The following is a 19,564-nucleotide window of genomic DNA, read 5'->3' on the forward strand; positions in this document are numbered from 1 at the left end:
AAAAGTCTGGCCCTGCCACTCCCCCAGTACATGATTATTCTGCTCCCCAGCATTGATTGATCTAGCTCCACTTCAGCCTGCTCCTCTGGTATTGTGACAAGACCTCCTGATACCGACTTCTGGCTTTGCATCTGACTATGTTACCACCCCATCCATTTGTACTGCAAACCAAGACCTCCCATTGCTGACTTCTTGCTCGTCCCTGATTACCCTCCAGAGCTGCGGCTATTACACCTGAGGCTCCACCCTAATGCCTGAATTCGCCAAACACTGTTCCTGCTGTCAGGTTTACCATTTAGCCTAACAAGACTGGTGAGGTTAGGTCCTGCCATCTTCTACCTCTGACCTAAATATGCATTAAACCCTTTGTAGGGCGGGTTACCACAGGCTGCACTGATGATGGTCATTTTCCTGAATTCCTGGACTTGCATGCAATGGATCAGCGTGGAAAAAAAAGATGTAGCTCTATGACCAAAGTTTTAGCTTTTTATAAGTAACTTGGCCCCATTTACACCACATTGTTAGATTCTGTTAAAAGCTGTGCGTTTTTAGGATTTTGAGCTTCCATACAAAAAGGTGCCTTTAAAACGGGATGCAACAAGATTACCTCCCCTGATGCATCCTGTTACCATCTACTCCCCTATTACAAGAAAACTGCTCCTAAACTGGACAAAAAAAAGGAATCTGCATCATTTATGTTCCTTGTTGCATCTTGCTTAAATGGCAAATATGCAACTTCAACCCCACAAAATAAAAGTTCCTTTCAACAGGTGGTACAAAGGTAGAAAACTTGTCCATTCCAGAAGTGACCTTCTTGTCAGTAAGAACAAGTAAATGTACAGATGATAATGTATTTTCCAGAGATTTGGCACATTATACTCTGCCACTAATCTATATCATTTTAAGCCATTACAGAGCTTCTGATTTGCTTTTATCTCATGCGGCTGTGTCTATATAAACAGGAAGCTTCCTATTGACAATATAACCCAACATTAGCAAATGAAAGCTGACACAGGGGAAGATAAGGTCTAAAATATTAAAGGATTTATCGAAGGTTAGAAAAACATGGCTGATTTTTTCCAAAAACAGCAGCACACCTGTCCATGGGTTGTGTATGATAATGCAGTTTGATTCCATTGAAGTGAATGGGGCTCTGCTGCAGTACCATACACAACCTGTGGACTGGTGTGGTGCTGTTTTTTAAAGAAAGCAGCCATGTTTTTCTATCCCTGGACAACCTCTTGAATTAGACATATAACATAGAATCATGTGATATTATACCTATTAAGTCTTGCACAGTGATCAATCTCTATCTCCCTCTATATTTGTGTGTGTAGAGTACAGTGATACCTTGGGTTAAGAGTGCCTCAGCTAGCAAGCTTTTTGACTTGAGAGCAGGTTCGCTCTCAAATTTTTGCTCTGATAAAGGCCCCCTGCACACGGGCGGAAATTCCGCAGTGGGATTTTCCGCCGAATTTCTGCCCGTCGCGTCTGAAGATTGATTTGGAAAATGCACGCGCGGAAAACAAATCGCGGCATGCTCTATTTCTGTGCGAGGCTCGCAGGCCCCCTGCACAAAAATCTCACTTCGCGGCCACTGGCTCCGCTCTGCGCACGCGCCGGCTGGCCGTCAGCCAGCACAACAAAGAGCCGGAGCCGCAGGAGAGATGAGTGCCGTGCTGGTCCCTGCAGGGGCTCCAGCCTGGTCCCGCTGCGATAATTCTCACTACGGGATCCGACCCAGCTGTCTGCAGGTGGCCTTAAGAGCAAAAACTTGGGTTAAGAGCCTTGCTCTCAATGGGGCTGCCGCTGCATTGTATGGAAGCCACAATATACATAGCCTCACAATGGTTAGCAACTTCTCTCCAAGTTAAGCCACTTAGGCCTCATGTCCACAGGGGCAGATCCGAGCGGGTCACCTGCACGCATGATCCGCGCCCCATAGGGATGCATTGGACACCCGCAGGTAATTAAATACCTGCGGATGTCATTTTCCCTTGAGGCGCGGATTGCATGTGCGGGAAAACACCCGCAGCATGCTCCATTTTAGTGCGGGTCTCCTGCAGCAGAGAGCAGGAGTTAAAAAAAAAAAAGAGTGCACGGTGCATGCGCGCGGCACGCTGCCGGCATGTCGAGCACATCCGCCGGGCCGAACAAAGAAGATCCGGCCGCGATGGAGGGCAGATACGCAACGTCCGGACAGATAAGTAATGCTTACTTTTTAGCCGCATGTCCGCGGGAAAGGAGGGACCCGCTGCGGGATTCTGCATGAAGAATCCACGGAGGGCCTGATTTTCCCCGTGGACATGACGCCTTATAGAAAGAAACTCAAAGGTTGATGCTCTATGAAAAATTATCAGCAATGAGGGATGATACAATGGAGAGATTTCTTAGAACATGGTCGCCATGGTCTCTATAACTCGACCTACCTGGACTTTTGTGCAACATAGCATTAAATCTATCAGAAGTTATTCAGAGGGGAAGAAATTACCCAACAGATCCAGATGTTAGTTATTACTTTCTACTTCTATACATGCTCGGCCTTGTACTGCCTGAAACTAACTGTGGATCCTTGTTAATGTTTGTTACTGAATAGGTCTTGATTATTCTTCAAATATACCCCCTGCGTGGAGAATTTTCCGCATATTTGCATATATGACTTGATATAAAATAAATAAAATATTTGAAACAAATCATCATGACGGTTTATTTTTATGCGTTTCTGTTGAGTCATTCCAAGGAATCCACAATGCGCTTTCCTACCCAAAATAAACAAGAGCTGGGGAGTGTGCGGGGGAATTGGATTAGAAAATGAAGATACACTGTTGCGGACTGATGTTATTGAGCGATTCTTACAACCTGCTACATACAGTATTACATAACTCATTGAAGAGTCTCATAGACATACTATAGTAATAGCATATGATATCCAAAGGACACATAAAACTGGTTCCCGGCTAAAAGTTCACACCAAATTCAGCCGCACGAGCTTGTGGAATGAGCACATGTTCTAAATCCGGGAGGGAAGAATTCTCTACTGACACTGACTAACACAGAAGAGACTGAATGCAGATTAATGGATAGAGCACGTATGTGTTTAGAGTTTCTTCAGCCTTTTCTATTATATATTGTCTATAGTTTGTTTCATTTATTTAGCTCTAGGTACAACTGAGGACACATCTCCTGCCAAAAGTTTATAAATGACAGCGTGAGACACAGTCAAGAGTGTGGGTGGTGCGGTTGCTTACGTTACCGTAGAACAGCAGAATCCACTCCTGCAACGTTCCTGAAAAGGAGAGGCTTCTGGTGTCCTACGGATGCCTAGCCCGCCCACCTTTCAGCTGATTCCTGCCATCACTTTTGAAGTGAATGTGTCATCAGAAAGTTAACTATTGTTTAAAGGGCACCTGTCAGCTTGAACATGCGGTCCAAACAGCAGGCATCATATTATAGAGCAGGAGGAGCTGAGCAGATTGATATATAGTTTGGGGAAAAGAGGTCCTGACAGCTATAAGTGTAGGACTGTGTAAACAGAAATAGCTGTCGATCACCAATAGCACCGCCCACTGAACCTCTAAGCTCAGAATGAGAGGGATTTAAATGAATAAACTACAAGTTATACTGAATCTTTTCCTTTCCTGTGCTCGTCCAATCAGAGTCTTCACAGAGACATTGGAGCAAAGTTGTTTTTCAAACTTTTTGAACCAAGAACCTGTTGCGCCCCAGATCCCCGTTTTCCTGCTCCACTTCAGTACTCAAGTGGGAGTAAAACAGAACCCGAGGGCGTCATATGTCACAATGAAATATTAGCTGAGGAAGGGGCTCCTGTCCCCCGAAACGCATGTTTATTGCTGGGTCAATATATAATAAAATAGAAGTCGGGTTTATATATCTTATTCTTTTTGCTTCAATCGGAAAGCTGCACCATTAGCAAATTTTTCACTTCCATCTATCAGCATCATGCCCTCCTTTTATGGATGTGGCATATTCCTGGATTGGCAGTACTTCCACAGATATCTTCACGCCCATTATGGGTCTGCATATCTTATTTCAAGGGGAGCTACACCCCCTATGCTTTTTGCACCATTTTATGGACCATAGGACACAAGAGACAGGAGAGGACCCATTTAATTCTATGGAAGAGTGGGGTAGACATGATTTACCGAATCCTGCATTGAGCAGGGGGTTGGATCAGAGGACCCTGGAGGTCCCTTCCAACTCTATGATTCTATGCATGTTCTGTCACCCGTGCATGGGTCATTGTGCAGAGAGGAGAAGGGGGAGAGGGGGGTCCATCACCTATTGTCAATGGTAAGGTGTTATCTATACATAGGTGTTAACTTACACTGTAATCCTGCCTGTGATGACAATGAAGCTGAAAAGTTTTTTCCGCAAAGCATGATGTGTCAGACTATTATTAGGCTTAGTGGCTAGAGTGAAAACTGGAAGATATCAGGATCTTTTTAAATATACATAATGACATGGAAAACGTAAAAAAGTGAACATTTTTAAAAAACATGTTTAAAGCTAGGTTCATACTTGTGTTTGGCTTTCCATTTTTCTGTTCAGTCATGGAGCAGGAAAACAGACTGTTAGATCTGTCCTATGATGGGAATAGCATCTGATAGACCTCACTGATGCCAATTGGGTTCATCAGGCTTACTGGTTGCCCAGTAACTTCCCTTAAAGAAATAGCGGTGAGTGCTGGGCTATCACCTCCTGGATTTTATGTTGGATTTGTACCAGAGACTCCAAATGAAGCCAATGACACTCTAAATGGACACAGATGTAAACAGAGCCTAACATAAAAACTTGATTCAAACAATGGTCATTTTCTGATAATACATTCCCTCTGAAGGGGTTGTCCAAGTTTCCCCATGACGTGTTTACAGGCTGTAATAGCCTATTTATGGGATGTCATAGGCTGCTGCAGCCAGTGACAGAGCTCAGCACTTCATCACTGAGCTCTGTTATTGGCTGCAGTAGCTTGTGATGTCCCGTATACAGGCTGACTGCCGCTTGTAAACAAACAATGGGATGGAGGACCGAGCAGTGGTGCGGGAAATGCAGGGAGCCGAGAGAGGTGAGTATATGATTGTTTGTTATATTCTTGCAGGGGGAACATAGTTTTGAGGAGGAAAAAAGATATCTCAGACAACCCCTTTAGGAACTGGAGAAACATTTTAAAAATCAGTATTTTTGACCAGCTGAATACCTGCAGTTGACAAAACCTATGACTAAGGCTGTGTTCAGACATCGTTCCCACATTTGTTTGGGTTTCTGTTGCTCGTTTTGAGGTAGGGTAGCATAGCATGCAGCTCTATAGCAGTATTTCTCAACTCCGTTCTCAAATACCCCCAAAAGGTCATCTGAGGATATCCTACAGAGAGAACACCTGTGGCAAGGTCTGAGGCAAGGACAATAAATATATCACCAGTGCAAACTTGGGAAATCCTGAATACATACTTGTAGTACTTCATGACTATTACTGAAAACACTACTCTATGCCAACCAGTAAAAATTAGGAAATCTAACAAATGGATCCTATTTCAATAGAATTCGCCATATCCATCATAGTTCTTGGAGGCACGGGAGTAATAGTCGCCCAACAGTCATATTATGTAAAGGTACCTATAGTTGTCATAGCTTCATTGTAACCAGAGCCTAATTGTACCTATCATGATTAACATGTATAGGAGAGTGTTGTGGGCATGTGCAGAGGTCATTGTGCCAGTCTCAGTGTATTATGTTGTACAAGAAAAAAGCAAAAGGGCGTCATCTCACCAGCAAAAACACTTCAATGTGATTTTGGCGCACGAAAACAGGAGATTTCTGTAGATGCATGCACTTTAACCCTTTCCAGTCCACTGTCTGACCTCTGAAGACATTATGATTTAAAGGGGTTGTTTTTTTTTTTCCATAGGCCCCCCGTTCGGCGCAGGACAACCCCAAAGGATGTGTTAAAAAAAAAAAAAATTTATTACTTACCCGAATCCCCGCTCTGCGACGTCTTCCTTCTTCCTTCTTCTTCCTCCACCAAGATGGCCGCCGGGATCTTCACCCACGATGCACCGCGGGTCTTCTCCCATGGTGCACCGTGGGCTCTGTGCGGTCCATTGCCGATTCCAGCCTCCTGATTGGCTGGAATCGGCACACGTGACGGGGCGGAGCTACAATGACCAGCTCTCCAGCACGAGCGGCCCCATTCACCAGGCAGAAGACCGCACAGCGCAAGCGCGTCTAAAAACGCCAGAAGAAAGCGAAATTAGACGAATCCATGGCGACGGGGACGCCAGCAACGGATCAGGTAAGTGAATAACTTCTGTATGGCTCATATTTAATGCACGATGTACATTACAAAGTGCATTAATATGGCCATACAGAAGTGTATAACCCCACTTGCTGCCGCGAGACAACCCCTTTAAGGCTGTACAGCTCCGATGTTGGAAGACATCCGTCGCAGTTCTCTTACTATACATTGCCAGCGCCTCTGCTGATGGAGCCTATCAAATGTGTCACCTCATGCAGTACTGGCTTTAGCCAGCAGATAGCGCCGTTGTATAAAAGCAGAAAAAGAGTAAGCCCCCTAGGAAAACCAGGATACAAATTTGATTGGAAAGGGTTAAAGAAGTTTAGAACCGCAGCAATTACATGAAGAAGCTTTATTCTGCAAGACAACAAAATTAAAAATCAAACGCGTTTCGAGTAGTATCTCTTATTCATGGCATGTTGTGTATTATGTAGTGCGGATGTGTTTCTGCCCAACCATGGGGCTTACTGATGCAAACTTGAAGCATCATAGGGAACTATGCTTTAAGATAAATTCAGTAAATCCCGTGGCCGGGCCAGGATATGCACCCGTTAAACACTCATGTGAAACTGAACTTAGCTACAGATATTTTGATGCTGTTGCTGGAGACAATGTTGTCATGAATTCCATATACAGTACACATAAAGTACTAATGAAAGCTGTAATGGTATTGGAATTCATACATGAACATGTGAAGGCAAAAGGCAGTACACTGGAGTTTGAACATTTAATGACTGTAATGACTACTCCTAGTATAACACGAATAAGGAATCCGAGTCCATTTTGCACCCATTACGCTGTACAATATTTTTTAATTGAAATAGTAAGACCTTTAAGAAAGATGCTGTGAACTGAAGCGCCTGCATAAAATCTAGGCAAAGCAGCGTATGCATATAAAAAAATGCAGATAATGGCCAAATTCTCCATCATTGGCTAGATAGAGGATTCACAATAGATAGTTCTGAGTTGGTGCGCATTTGCTCTATGTGACATCTAAGCCATACTGTTACGGTGGCGATGACAGCATCATGACTTCCTGATTACTGGGTGATGTCATAGCCTCAGCTCTGGACCATGTGATTGCCATTTAGTGCTAGATGCTGAGAGATTAACTTCTCTCTTTGGTCCCAGTACTGATAGGCTGGCTGAACTGTCTATCAGCCCAGTCAGCCTATAGGGTTTCTCTGTGAGGGTATTTGAACTGGCTTCTAGTGTTTTGGTCAGTGCTCAGTGATTCTGTGCTCAGTTTACTGTATTCCGTGTTTAGTTCTCAAGTGCTGTGTGGCTTTGCGTTCAGCGGTCAGTTGCTCGTTCCTCTCTAAATTAGACTCAATTTCTCGGTCTCTCTTTTTGGGGCAGGTACCCCACTTGAGTTTCCAGTCCGGTTAGGGTGGTTCAGGCAGCACTTCGTCGCCATTACCACGGTCCTTTGTCTCAGTCCATGTTAGCCCCGTACTTTTGATCTGTGTAATCCCGTTATTTTGTCACCCAGTTTATCCTGGTGATTTGCTCCAGAATTATAGTCTTCAGTTGCACCAACAAGACGAAGCATACGTGACACATAGGTACTCAATTTGTGTTACATATCGTAACTCTAGGGGGTACTGGAACTGTCCTCTTGCTGTGCTTTTCACATGTGCAGTACAATGTATGACCATGGGCAGGGGCGTAACTAATGGCTCCGGGTCCCTGATGCAAAACGTGAGCTGGGGCCCCCCCTCTATCTGTATCTGTACCCGTACCCATACCTAAACCATGCTGCACAGAGACATAACTTGAAGCTCCTGGGCCCCAATGCAAAACCTGTAACAGGGCCCCCAACTATAATGCTTTATTCATAGTACTAGGGTCCCTATATGGAGAAGAGAAGCCTTATGGGCCCCCTAAGGCTCCTGGGCCCGGGTGCAACCACATCCCCTGCACCCTCTATAGTTACGCCCCTGACCATGGGCTTTTAAGTACTTTTATGTGATTTATTTGAGTAGTGTGGTACAACAAACGCTGATGAATGCCATGTCTCTATTCACTCGCACTGACAGTAGTATGTATGGAAAATGGCTAATATGATCCCATATAATGGGGTTTCTTGGAAGTTTTACTATTGATGACCTATCCTCAGGATAGGTCATCAATTGTTGATCAGCGGGATTCCGCCACGCTGGACTTCCATCAATCAACTGACTACCAGGTTTGTTGTCAGTATGGACAGCGCTGGAAGCAGATAGAGCTGTCTATATTGCAGCAGCCCGGGTTGGCATTGCATTATATTCAATGTCAGCTGCGCCTGCAGTACCAAACACGGTCACTGCAATACTGACAGCGCTATCTGCTTCGCAATGACAAAGGGCCAATCGGCAGGCATCCTGAGTGACGGACCCACATCAATCAACTATTGATGATGACCTAGCCTGAGCATGGGTCATCAATAATAAAAGTCCCGGAAAACCCCTTTAAGTGCATGAAATATGAATAGTCGATGATCTACCAAGCAGGACTGTATGTATAATATTTTGATACTTGAGCTTCTTTATTTACAAATAACATAATATATTTTCACAGTATGAATGCATTACTTACACATGAAGAACATCAATTCACAATATGGTTGGGAATGAAAACAAAGCAGCAGGACTAAGCACTGTGCCAGCCTACCATACTCCAGCATATTGGTCATATTGGACTATGGTAGCTCCATGGTTAATTGATCTAGGACAGTCAGAAGCATCTCGCTAAACAGTCATAGAATTCTAACAATAAACAGCCAGAACATAAAAATGATATTAATACAAAGATGTTGGTTTATCAGTTTGCTTTACTCAGTACCTGCATGTCAGATGGAATAGCACACCGCATCTGGCAACTTGGTGAGACATACGTCCTCATAGTCCATTAACTAGGTCTAAAGTTACATATAAAGTACTTTATACTGACTCTGCCATATCCATGGACCACACAGTAAATCCAGACCAAAATATTATGACATCTGATGATACGTGGAAGTAAGTAATGTAGTGTGACATCACACAAACCATCCAGCGCAGGTTGTACCTGCCATGTTATAATCAATACCACGGCCTTAAACCAAGAAGCTGAAGTTAAGCGTTTCCATTCAGACACAAAGTTCTCTAATGTGCTCTCTAATGTGTACATCTACAGAATGCCTCCCTAACTTTACACTATCTGGCTGCCGGTGGCGGGCAGGGAGCTGCGGGGGAGAGCGGGGAGGAACTGAGAGGAGATCTCTCTCTCCCTCTCCCCCCCCCCCGCAACTCCCCTGTCACCCACGCCGGCACCCAAACCTTTTCTCTCGAGCGGGTAGGTACTCGCTAAGGGCAATGCTCGCTCGAACAATTGCCCATAGCCAGTATGCTCGCTCATCACTAGTCAGTATGTATTGAAAATTCTAGGAATCTTGAATACATAAACATGTATGTAATGGTGCCCATACACATTATATATAGGTCGGCTGAAGATGGTGATTTCGGCTTGACTGGCCAATGATCTAATGTGTATGAGGTTCCCCAACTCTCCGCAATGGGGATTTTGGATTCCAACTGCCCAAACCTATTGTTTTTGGGTGATAAGCTGCTGCCAGAACTGTCCAGCAATGGCTTTCTACCTTCCTTACACATGTCCATTTAGCCGAGCTTAAATTGCATGTGTATGGGAGAATTGGGAAAAATAGCCGTCAGCCAAACAAGCATTCAGCCGACAGCTATCTCATATGTATATGTAGCTTAAATACCAGAAGAGGTCATTAAGGTGATGAAGGAGAGCAGTTGAGGTGATTCATAAAGCAATTCATTCAAATATTAAAGTTTTTTTTTCCATCAATACCATTGATGGATTACTTGCTCGATATGTCATAAAAATGTATATAAAAAGTATATAAACACAAATTTTAACGTCAGGCTTCTAAGAAAAATATTTCCCTTCCATTCATCTATTCTGGGCAAACATGATGCCCACTGTAGTTCCTCTACTGTTTTCGATTTAGGGCTCACTCACACGGGCATATATTGGCTGCGTATTACGCACATATTGTATCTGGTATAATACACAAGGCTGAATCCCCATAGTCGTATAGAAAAAACTAAATCACAACATGTTCTATTTTAGTCTGTATTACACACCTAAATAGCCCATACACGTTTATGGGAATGGTAAAAATATGCAGTGAATACGCACGATCAACTATATATTTACATACCTGCGATTATTGTTTTGCCCGCAGTGATCACTGCGTATTTGCACAGGCAAAAAAACCCTAAATACATAGGGAATATGCTTATTTTGGTCACATATAATACCTTGCCTATCACGCGACCGTAATATGCTTCGCCCGTGTAAGTGATGCCATAAGGTGAGCTCAGTACATTAGCACAGACAATTATGGTATACAGAAACCTACCTGATTACAATGTAATCTCATGAGACTATCCGACCATATTAATGTGCCAGCACTGTAAACCTACGATGTGAACACATCCTGTTGGTCACGTTGATCCACGGACATGTTCGTCCCTTGAAAACATCCACTTCTCATCTTTTCCGTAATGTATTTTTTCCCCGAAACACCAATATCCTTCATGCTAACAGTTTTACTATCCTGTTCATTGCAGCCTATAATGTCTGTAAGCTCTGCACTCAACCTGCTTACAGTATAAATACCGCCGCCGCAGATGAATTTCCTACATAAAGTCGCCCTGCACAAATCAAATCAAAACCCCGTCAGCGTTGTGCTCGTCAGGAAATGATATTACTTAGATTTCCAACCAGCCCCCCGCCGGAGTGCATGTGTCATTGATAGGACAAGATGGCTGCTTTCAAAGTGTGACAGTCACCCTACATAGGCAGACCTCATGGTCATTATAGGAACAGTTAATAATGTATCTTTTTTTTCTGCAGAAGTAACAAATAACTCTGTTTTTCTTGACTTATTAGTAACATCAAAGTAAAGAGCTGGGTGGCAAAACTTTACAGAGTGAAATAAATACCCGCTGTTAATGTACATACGCTTCAGGTAGACGTGCCTTTAATGCAAAAAAATGAGATTTTGTAGCGACGATGTTGCAGCGGCTATAGAAGGAGAATGACTGCTTGCTGCAGAGAAGAGGTCACTTTCCAAATATAGCAATAAGCATTCCCTTTCAGTCCTGTGATCAACGAGGCAGGGAAAACTGGGAAAAAACTAATTAATTCTAACATGGAACAAGAGTTTAGGAAAAAAAGATGAATTGATGATGATGATGGTCACACTCCTACAAACACATCCTGAGAGATTGCCGAAACATATTATGACATTTCTGCACTGCCCTGATAACAGGATGGCACAGCATAAGCCTGGCATTGCCTACTGCCTAGGTAAATGACATCAATCTTACCTTGATGGCAGCTGCTGATGATAAGGCACCTAGTATAGAAGTGATTGTATGTCCTTCTTGTGATATCCTGGTGGCTGTGAGCTCTTCTTGCCTGTGTGTGGCTCTGGGCACTGCTAAGCATGCACTCCCTCTGCCCAGTGCTGCCTGCTCTCTGCTCCCTGTCTTCTTCACTGGTGTGTGTGTTGCAGGAGGCTTTTGGTGCAGTAACAGCTGCTGCTATCAACATTCAAGCAAAATAACTCAACACCCAACAGCTGAAAGGCAGAATGATGGGGTGAGGAGGGGAAATGTTCAACAAAAGGGAGGAGTAGTGCCTCTTCCTCTATGACTGGCTGTATTGTCCCTTCAAATATTTCTTTACAAGCCTGACAAATGCTACAGATAAGATAGCACTGGTGTGACTTCATGCTGTACCCGTCAAGCCAACGCCACGCTGCATTTACTTACAGACTTGTAAAACTTTGCTTAGAGTTTTATACATTGTAGCACCTATCATCATTCATAAAACTCCATATAGTCACTGGAAGATGGGTGCTCACACCACATGCTATGAGAAGGGGTGGGGTAAGCATTATATTTGTATATTTATCAACATGCTGTGCCCCCAGGATTGCTAATTTTTTATCTAGTCTCAAGAACGGCCATGATCTTTTTGCAGACATTAAAAAACCCAAAAGTGAATAATGAATGTTATTCACTTCTGATAAAAGTAAGTGATCTTTTTGGAAATACCTGGATTCAGCATTGTTTACTTGTTTGTGTAAGTCACAACTATAGACAAAGCGAAAAAAAAAGGTTTGGTACGGTGTTGGTCAGTAGAGTGAAGTGTGATTGTTCTCAGTAAGAGAAACCAAGTAATCTTGTAGATTTGATACCTTTTAATGGCTACAAGAGATGAGCGAGTATACTCGCTAAGGCACATTACTCGAGCGAGTAGTGCCTTAGCCGAGTATCTCCCCGCTCGTCTCTAAAGATTCGGAGGGCGGGGAGCGGCGGGGGAGAGCGGGGAGGAACGGAGGGGAGATTTCTCTCTCCCTCTCTCCCCCCCCGCTCCCCGCCGCAACTCACCTGTCACCCGCGCCGGCCCCTGAATCTTTTTAGATGAGCGGGGAGATACTCGGCAAAGGCACTACTCGCTCGAGTAATGTGCCTTAGCGAGTATACTCGCTCATCTCTAATGGCTACCAAAAATACATGATCTTATTGCAAGCTTTTGGACCTCTTAGGATCTTTCCTCAGGCATAATGAAACAGATCTGGATGGGGCATATATAAATACAAATGTACACACATGAAAAGGCACAGACATAGCGAGACTAATTTGCACTTAAAACAATACCAGACAAGATGAGCAGAGAAGTAAATACATAATTAGTTCACTGTTAAGGAATGAGACAGTTTTATGATCTCTACATTGGTGTGAGGAGGTCACAGGCCTGTGTGTTATCTCTCCCTCAGACCTGCAAATAAGGAAAATGAAACAATAGCTCTGCAGCACCACCTATTGGATGGCAGCATTCCTTCAAATCAATGTACGATTTTTTAAAACCATGGTTGGGAACAGCAACCCTTCTGGGTGCTCTCCTTGGGGAGAGACGACGCCATCCCCCAACCCACTGACCCCCGCCCCAGGTGTCTCCACACACCCCTGGGAGCTCTCCTTAAGGACACCCCTCTTGACCTCCTTCAGACCTTTCATATTTTTCACTGATGCAAGAACCCCACTCCGAGGTTCATTCCATTCTTGAGGCTATAAATTTATATTCCCAAATTCTTCTGTGACTTGAAGTTGCCCTTCAGTATGATAACTCTCATCTGTTCCATGATGTGTCCATGACTAGAAAAATATTTTGCAACAGGTAATTCTTTCTCTTTCTAATTATGTGGCAGTGAGATCTCATCCTGGCTCTCAGTTTTTTATACTGTTTCCCTCATATAAAGCCCCCCAACAGGACATTCCCTGCACTGGAGCAGGTACACAACATTGGCCATGGAACATGTTTATGTCCCAGGGATCTTATAGTCCTGCTGTGTGTTTGGGATTTGTATCCTGTCTGTGGTCAGTATATGTGAGCAGGTCTTGCAACTCCTCACATTACAGGGATAAGTTCCTTTTTGTGTGTCGGAGGGCAATACACTCCTGATTATAAAGTTCTTCAAATTTGGAGGTCGCCTGTAACATAGGAGTGAAGGGTCTGGGAATATGGCTCTCAGACAGTCATCCTTGTGTAGGGTATGATAGAGTTTCTTTGCGGTTTTCCTTAGAGGTAAACAATCGTTTCCTTCCTTCTCTGTGTATGGAGTAGTTGATTTCTGGGTATCCTGGTGGCTCTGGTGATTTAGTCATCAATTGTGGTAGGATGGTAGCTCTAATTTTAAAATGTCTTTTTGAGATTGTGTAAATGTTCCTCTATGTTTGTTGAGTTGGAGCAGATCAACGTAGCAGAGCTGTGTGTGTATGATGTAGCAGAGCTGTGTATTTGAATCATAGAATCTATGATTCAAACACACAGCTCTGCTAAATGCACATCACATACAGCTCTGTTACATGCACGTCACACACACTGATCTGATGGCCTGGCTGTAGATGATGGACTTTTTGATGTGTTTAGGATGGTAACTGTCCCATCTGAGGTATGTGGGACAATCAATTGGTTTTCAGTAGAGGGATGTCTGTATTGAGTTGTTTAAAATTTTTATGGTGGTGTCTGAAAAGTTGTTTTCTATATGCGAGTAGCTTAATGTCAGGTTTATGGTGGGGTGAAATTCATTGAATCTCTCATGGAATTTAAGTTGTTGTTCAGTGTTGTTCAGCTATTAGTTGTTGTTCAGTGTTGTTCAGCTATTAGTTGTTGTTCAGTGTTGGCCCAGATGATTATGATGTTATCAATGTAGCAGAAGTAGGCCAATGGCTTGCTGGAGCAGGAGGCCACTCTCCAGTTTTGCTATGAAAAGGCTGGCATATTGCGGTGATATTTTACTGCCCATGGCGGTTCCGGTGAGTTGCAGGAATAACTCTTTGCCAAAGGAGAAATAATTGTGTGTGAGGATGAATCTTGTGAGTTGTAACACCGATTCAGAAGCAACCCCATTGACCTCAACGTGTGCCTGGCAGGCGGTCAGTCCATCTTTGTGTGGGATGTTAGAGTTAAGGACTCCACATCCATGGTGGCTAGGAAGGTGCCATCCGGGAGGGGACCTTTGGTTGACAGTTTATTCAGTAGGCCTCTCGTGTCCTGCAAACACAATGTAACTAAACTAATAATGCACAAACAGTTGTATTGTTCATGATTTTTATTGAGCACATTGAGGAAACATCCACAGTACGCAGAGAACAAGTAAGTGAACCTCTGTGTTAATGTTTTGGGGAACAGGGTTTCAATGAAGGAGATGAAATTGGATGTATGGGTTTGCCTGTTAAATAAAGGCACACTAATGGCCCTTTTACACATGAGAACTCGATTCTCGTTTGCCTGAGCGAACGAGCTGGTGACATCATCACCAGCTCATTCGCTCTCGTGCAGCCTGTTTAGACAAGCAGATCAACGTTGAGAATCGTTCACTTCTCATTTAATGTTTCACATTCCTATTAGTGTTTAAACGAAACAAGAAGCGAATTAGTCAAACCAATGATGATTTTTATGCCGGCTGAAACTGACCACCAAACAAGAAGTGAATGATTCTCATTCTTTGTTCAGTCATTGACTCACGTTTAAACTGAACGATTATCATTCACGTTGTTTGAATGATTTTTGGAATGATAATCGATCCATCTAAATGCACCTGAAGCCTGGGTACTGAGAAATCTGTTCTACTCAAGTAAGATTGGCTAGAATGAACCATGTATTGTTGCCAACAACCTTCAGAAATGCATGAAGCTGGAAAAGGCTACAGAAGCTTTACTAAAGTCTTGGGCGTATCATCAAGTTAGAAAACCACAAATGGTGAAAATTCAGCATTGGTGATACTTGCTCTAGGAATGGATGTCCTGCTAAGAAACCTCCAAGAGCACAACATGATGTCCTTACAGTAAGGGAAAGACACCATCTGAGGCCAAGTTATCGCCTCACCTCATCGATAGTGCAGATCTGTCTTATGGGTCACATTACTAATATGATAAAAACAGCATTTACTGTAAATGATATATACAATAACCTGCGCAAGCTCCTCCAGCTTTAAAAAAAAGCCATGGATGCAATTACGGATGGTTGACAGCCTGCACTCAACAGCCATAATACAACATTATGTGAGCCATAATACAAAAGTCTATTGTGCACAGCTTAACAAATATTTTATACAGTAGAGGAAACTTAATAAAGGGGTATTCTGGGCATTTAACTCCTTGTAGGATAGGCCATCAATAGTAGATAGGTGGAGGACCATCATTTGGGACTCCTGGCGATCAGCTGATCTCAGCCTCTGCACTCATTGCAGCAAGATGTATGTTGACAGCTCAGTCCGCATTGTGGGGTGAGAGCCAATAGTCTAATAGAAGGCTTTGCTATCTTTAAAATCAACTGGAGCTACACCTTCTATTGCGACTCCGATCCCAATGTGGATGTCCAGCGCTGCTATAGTGAGTTTAACTCATCGCCAAGGGTCCTGAGTAGTGGACCCCCATCAATGAGCTACAGATGACCTATCCTGAGGATAGGTCATCAATACTGCAAGAGGTTAAAAGCCAAGAATACCATTGAAATACTGATGCACCTTCTGAATAGTGTGGTTGCCTGTTACAGCAGTAGAGCATGTGTCTGCCCTGTTGAGGGATATAGTGCAACTTAAAACAACGCCATAAGTAGTTACTGATTAGAAAATTGGGAGGAAAAACTTAAAAAGTGGAACTTATTTAAAAAATGACTTTACTGGTGAATGCCAAAATACTAAAATGTACAATTTTTTACTTCTCTCCCAACTTTTGAAGACCTTTAAAAAGAGGGCATGGTTAGGCTGGAACAGCAAGGCTAGAACTGCAACTTTTGTGCTAAAATTTGCAACTTTTTTCTTCTCTTGCCACTTTTGAAGAGTAATGAAAAAAGTGGGCGAGGTAAGGTTGGAAGATCGGGGCCACCGACTATCCAACTGATTTTTTAACCCTTTCCAATCCACTGTCTGACGCCTGAAGTCATTATGATGTAAGGCTGTACAGCTCCGATGTTGGAAGACATTCGTCGGGGTTCTCTTACTATATATTGCTAGCCTCTCTGCTGACGGAGCCTAGCCAACATGTCACCTTATGCAGTACTGGCTTCAGCCAGCAGATAGCGCTGTTGTATAAAGGCAGAAAAAGATTAAGCCCCCTAGGAAAGCCAGGCTACAAATTGGATTGGAAAGGGTTAATGCCAGAAATTGGTGTAAATTAGAACGTTAATATATGGTTACAGATAGCAGGCATAGCTTTCAATTTCTAGTACCTGAATAGACAAAAATATCAATTTTTTTGAGCAGTAAACTTTTTTTAACAGCAGCTGTTAAAGAGAACACAGACTCAGCTGACTCCGGGTAATGTTGTCATGTTGTTGTTAATCAAGTCAACTGAAAAAGAAAACAACCACACAGAAAAGATGGTGCAAAATATCAGAGCTGCTTCTCCACAGACACTGATAAACATGATGAAATTGCAGGTTTCTTCACCTATTAGAAACCTAACCAGTTGAGTTGAACACCAGGGGTCACATGACTGACAGCCATTACTATGGACAGAGCTGTCCATGAGCTATACCACTCTACTGTGCTAAGGGCCACTACACTACTATAAGAAAAGGATATGAGCAGAATTTCACACCCCCAGCTCCCGATAGGGCCAAGGCTCGCAGGTCCTACGAGGGCACTGTGGATAGATGTGTGCGTGATGTGCAAAATAGTTGTTAGGCTTACATCATTAGCTGTAAATACTGCCATGTTACCTCTGTAAGGTGGCAGCATTAACATGTAATAATGTAAGCCTACCTTCACCCTAAGGTCGCCCGCTCACAGCTGCCAACCTCTAGCTCCGTCTCACCCATTCCCCCGCTCACAGCTGCCGTGCTCATCATGTGTGCTCCGGTGCCAGGACTGTCATCTCCTGCTAACACATGGCACCCTCACCGCTTCTTCTCCGCCGCTGCTCCCGCACTGACAGCAGCGGCTTTCTGCACTTCAGCTCCACCACCGGGAAAGCTGCATCAGCTTGTGGGGGTGGGAAATCCTGCGGCAAGTGCTCCAGCTGTTGCCGGCCACCGGTTAGCACTGTTTCTCCCCCTGGCCCTGTCGCCTCGCTGCAGCTGGCAGTATGTGGAAGTTGGGGGTACCTGTTGTGCAGGAACATCGGGTTCAGGATGGTTTTGCCCTAAAGGGGTTGTCCCGCGCCGAAACGGGGTTTTTTTTTTTTTCAACCCCCCCCCCCCCCCCCCCCGTTCGGCGCGAGACAACCCCGATGCAGGGGTTAAAAAAGAACACCGGACAGCGCTTACCTTAATCCCCGCGCTCCGGTGACTTCTTACTTACCCAGTGAAGATGGCCGCTGGGATCTTCTACCTCCGTGGACCGCAGCTCTTCTGTGCGGTCCATTGCCGATTCCAGCCTCCTGATTGGCTGGAATTGGCACGTGACGGGCCGGAGCTACACGGAGCTACACCGAGCCCCATTGAGAAGAGCAGAAGACCCGGACTGCGCAAGCGCGTCTAATTTGGCCATTAGACGGCGAAAATTAGACGGCAACCATGGAGACGAGGACGCCAGCAACGGAGCAGGTAAGTGAAAAACTTTTGATAACTTCTGTATGGCTCATAATTAATGCACAATGTACATTACAAAGTGCATTAATATGGCCATACAGAAGTGTATAGACCCACTTGCTGCCGCGGGACAACCCCTTTAAGCCAGGTTGCGCCTTGTGCCTCGGTGGTCATGAAGACCGTGGGAGCTGTGGCTGTGTTTGAAAGAGATCCCGCTGCATCTATTTGCCGGGAACTTGTAGTGCCCTTCCAGGACCTATGTGGCAGGCAGCTGTGTAGCCAATCAGGTACAGGGGACATCAACCCCCTGTCAATCTTGACTCCACCAGGAATTCCTGATGGCATCAAGATATACTAATACCAATAATGAGATCGCCATATTACTATATACTGTGTGATACATGCCCCGGTACCTTTAGAAATCCTCTTTTGAAGTTATTCCGCACTGTATTAAAATTAGGCAAAGAGAGTCAGATTTTCTCTGCACAGACGCACCAGTCCCGCCCCTTGGTTTTGAAGGACAGCCATATTAATTTTTTATCTTCTCATCAAATCCTGCACAAGCGCTGTGTTATAAGATGCCTGTGCTTGTGTACTAACATCCACCTTTACTTGCTCTCACTTCATGTGCTGAATGCTCTTTCTCGGCTTTTACGCCCCGGGTAACGTCAGATGACCCTGTGAGTAATAGCTGAGAAAGGTGGAAGCTAATATGCCAATTTGGTCATCCTTCGACACAGCGCCTGTGCGGGAGTTTATCAGAGGATAGAAAATGAATATGCCTGTCCATCAAAGCTCGGAAGGGGCAAAGTCCCCTTTAATACAGCACAAGAAAACTTCAAAAGAGGATTGCAAAGGTATCAGGGCACGTATTACAACAGTATATAGCAATATGGCAATCTCATTATCAACACTATTACATAGGAAAAACCTGATGACAGGTTCCCTTTAAAAAAGTTGTACCAAGATTGACTTATATCACCTATCCACAGGATAGGTGATAAAAGTCTGATCGGTGGTCATCTCACCTCTGAGATCCCAACCGATCCCAAGAACAGGGGTTATCAGTTATGATCTTTTATTATTTTCCCCATTGCCTGCAGTTTTAGAAAATCTTGAAAATCCATTTTAAGGAACCTCTTCCAGTTATTGTGG

General features: G+C 44.0%; 1 protein-coding gene across 1 annotated transcript in view; it reads right to left on the reverse strand.

The window, feature by feature from the left end:
- The window catches only part of CORO6 (coronin 6), a 92,323-nt gene extending 80,483 nt beyond the window's left edge, over positions 1-11,840 (reverse strand). Inside the window, exon 1 of the mRNA XM_066599586.1 lies at positions 11,695-11,840. The gene's annotated coding sequence lies outside the window, so the exon portion shown is untranslated. The remainder of the gene's footprint in view (positions 1-11,694) is intronic.
- Positions 11,841-19,564: the final 7,724 nt, after the last annotated feature.

Source organism: Eleutherodactylus coqui, chromosome 4, assembly GCF_035609145.1.
Source record: "Eleutherodactylus coqui strain aEleCoq1 chromosome 4, aEleCoq1.hap1, whole genome shotgun sequence".
Taxonomy (NCBI): Eukaryota; Metazoa; Chordata; class Amphibia; order Anura; family Eleutherodactylidae; genus Eleutherodactylus; species Eleutherodactylus coqui.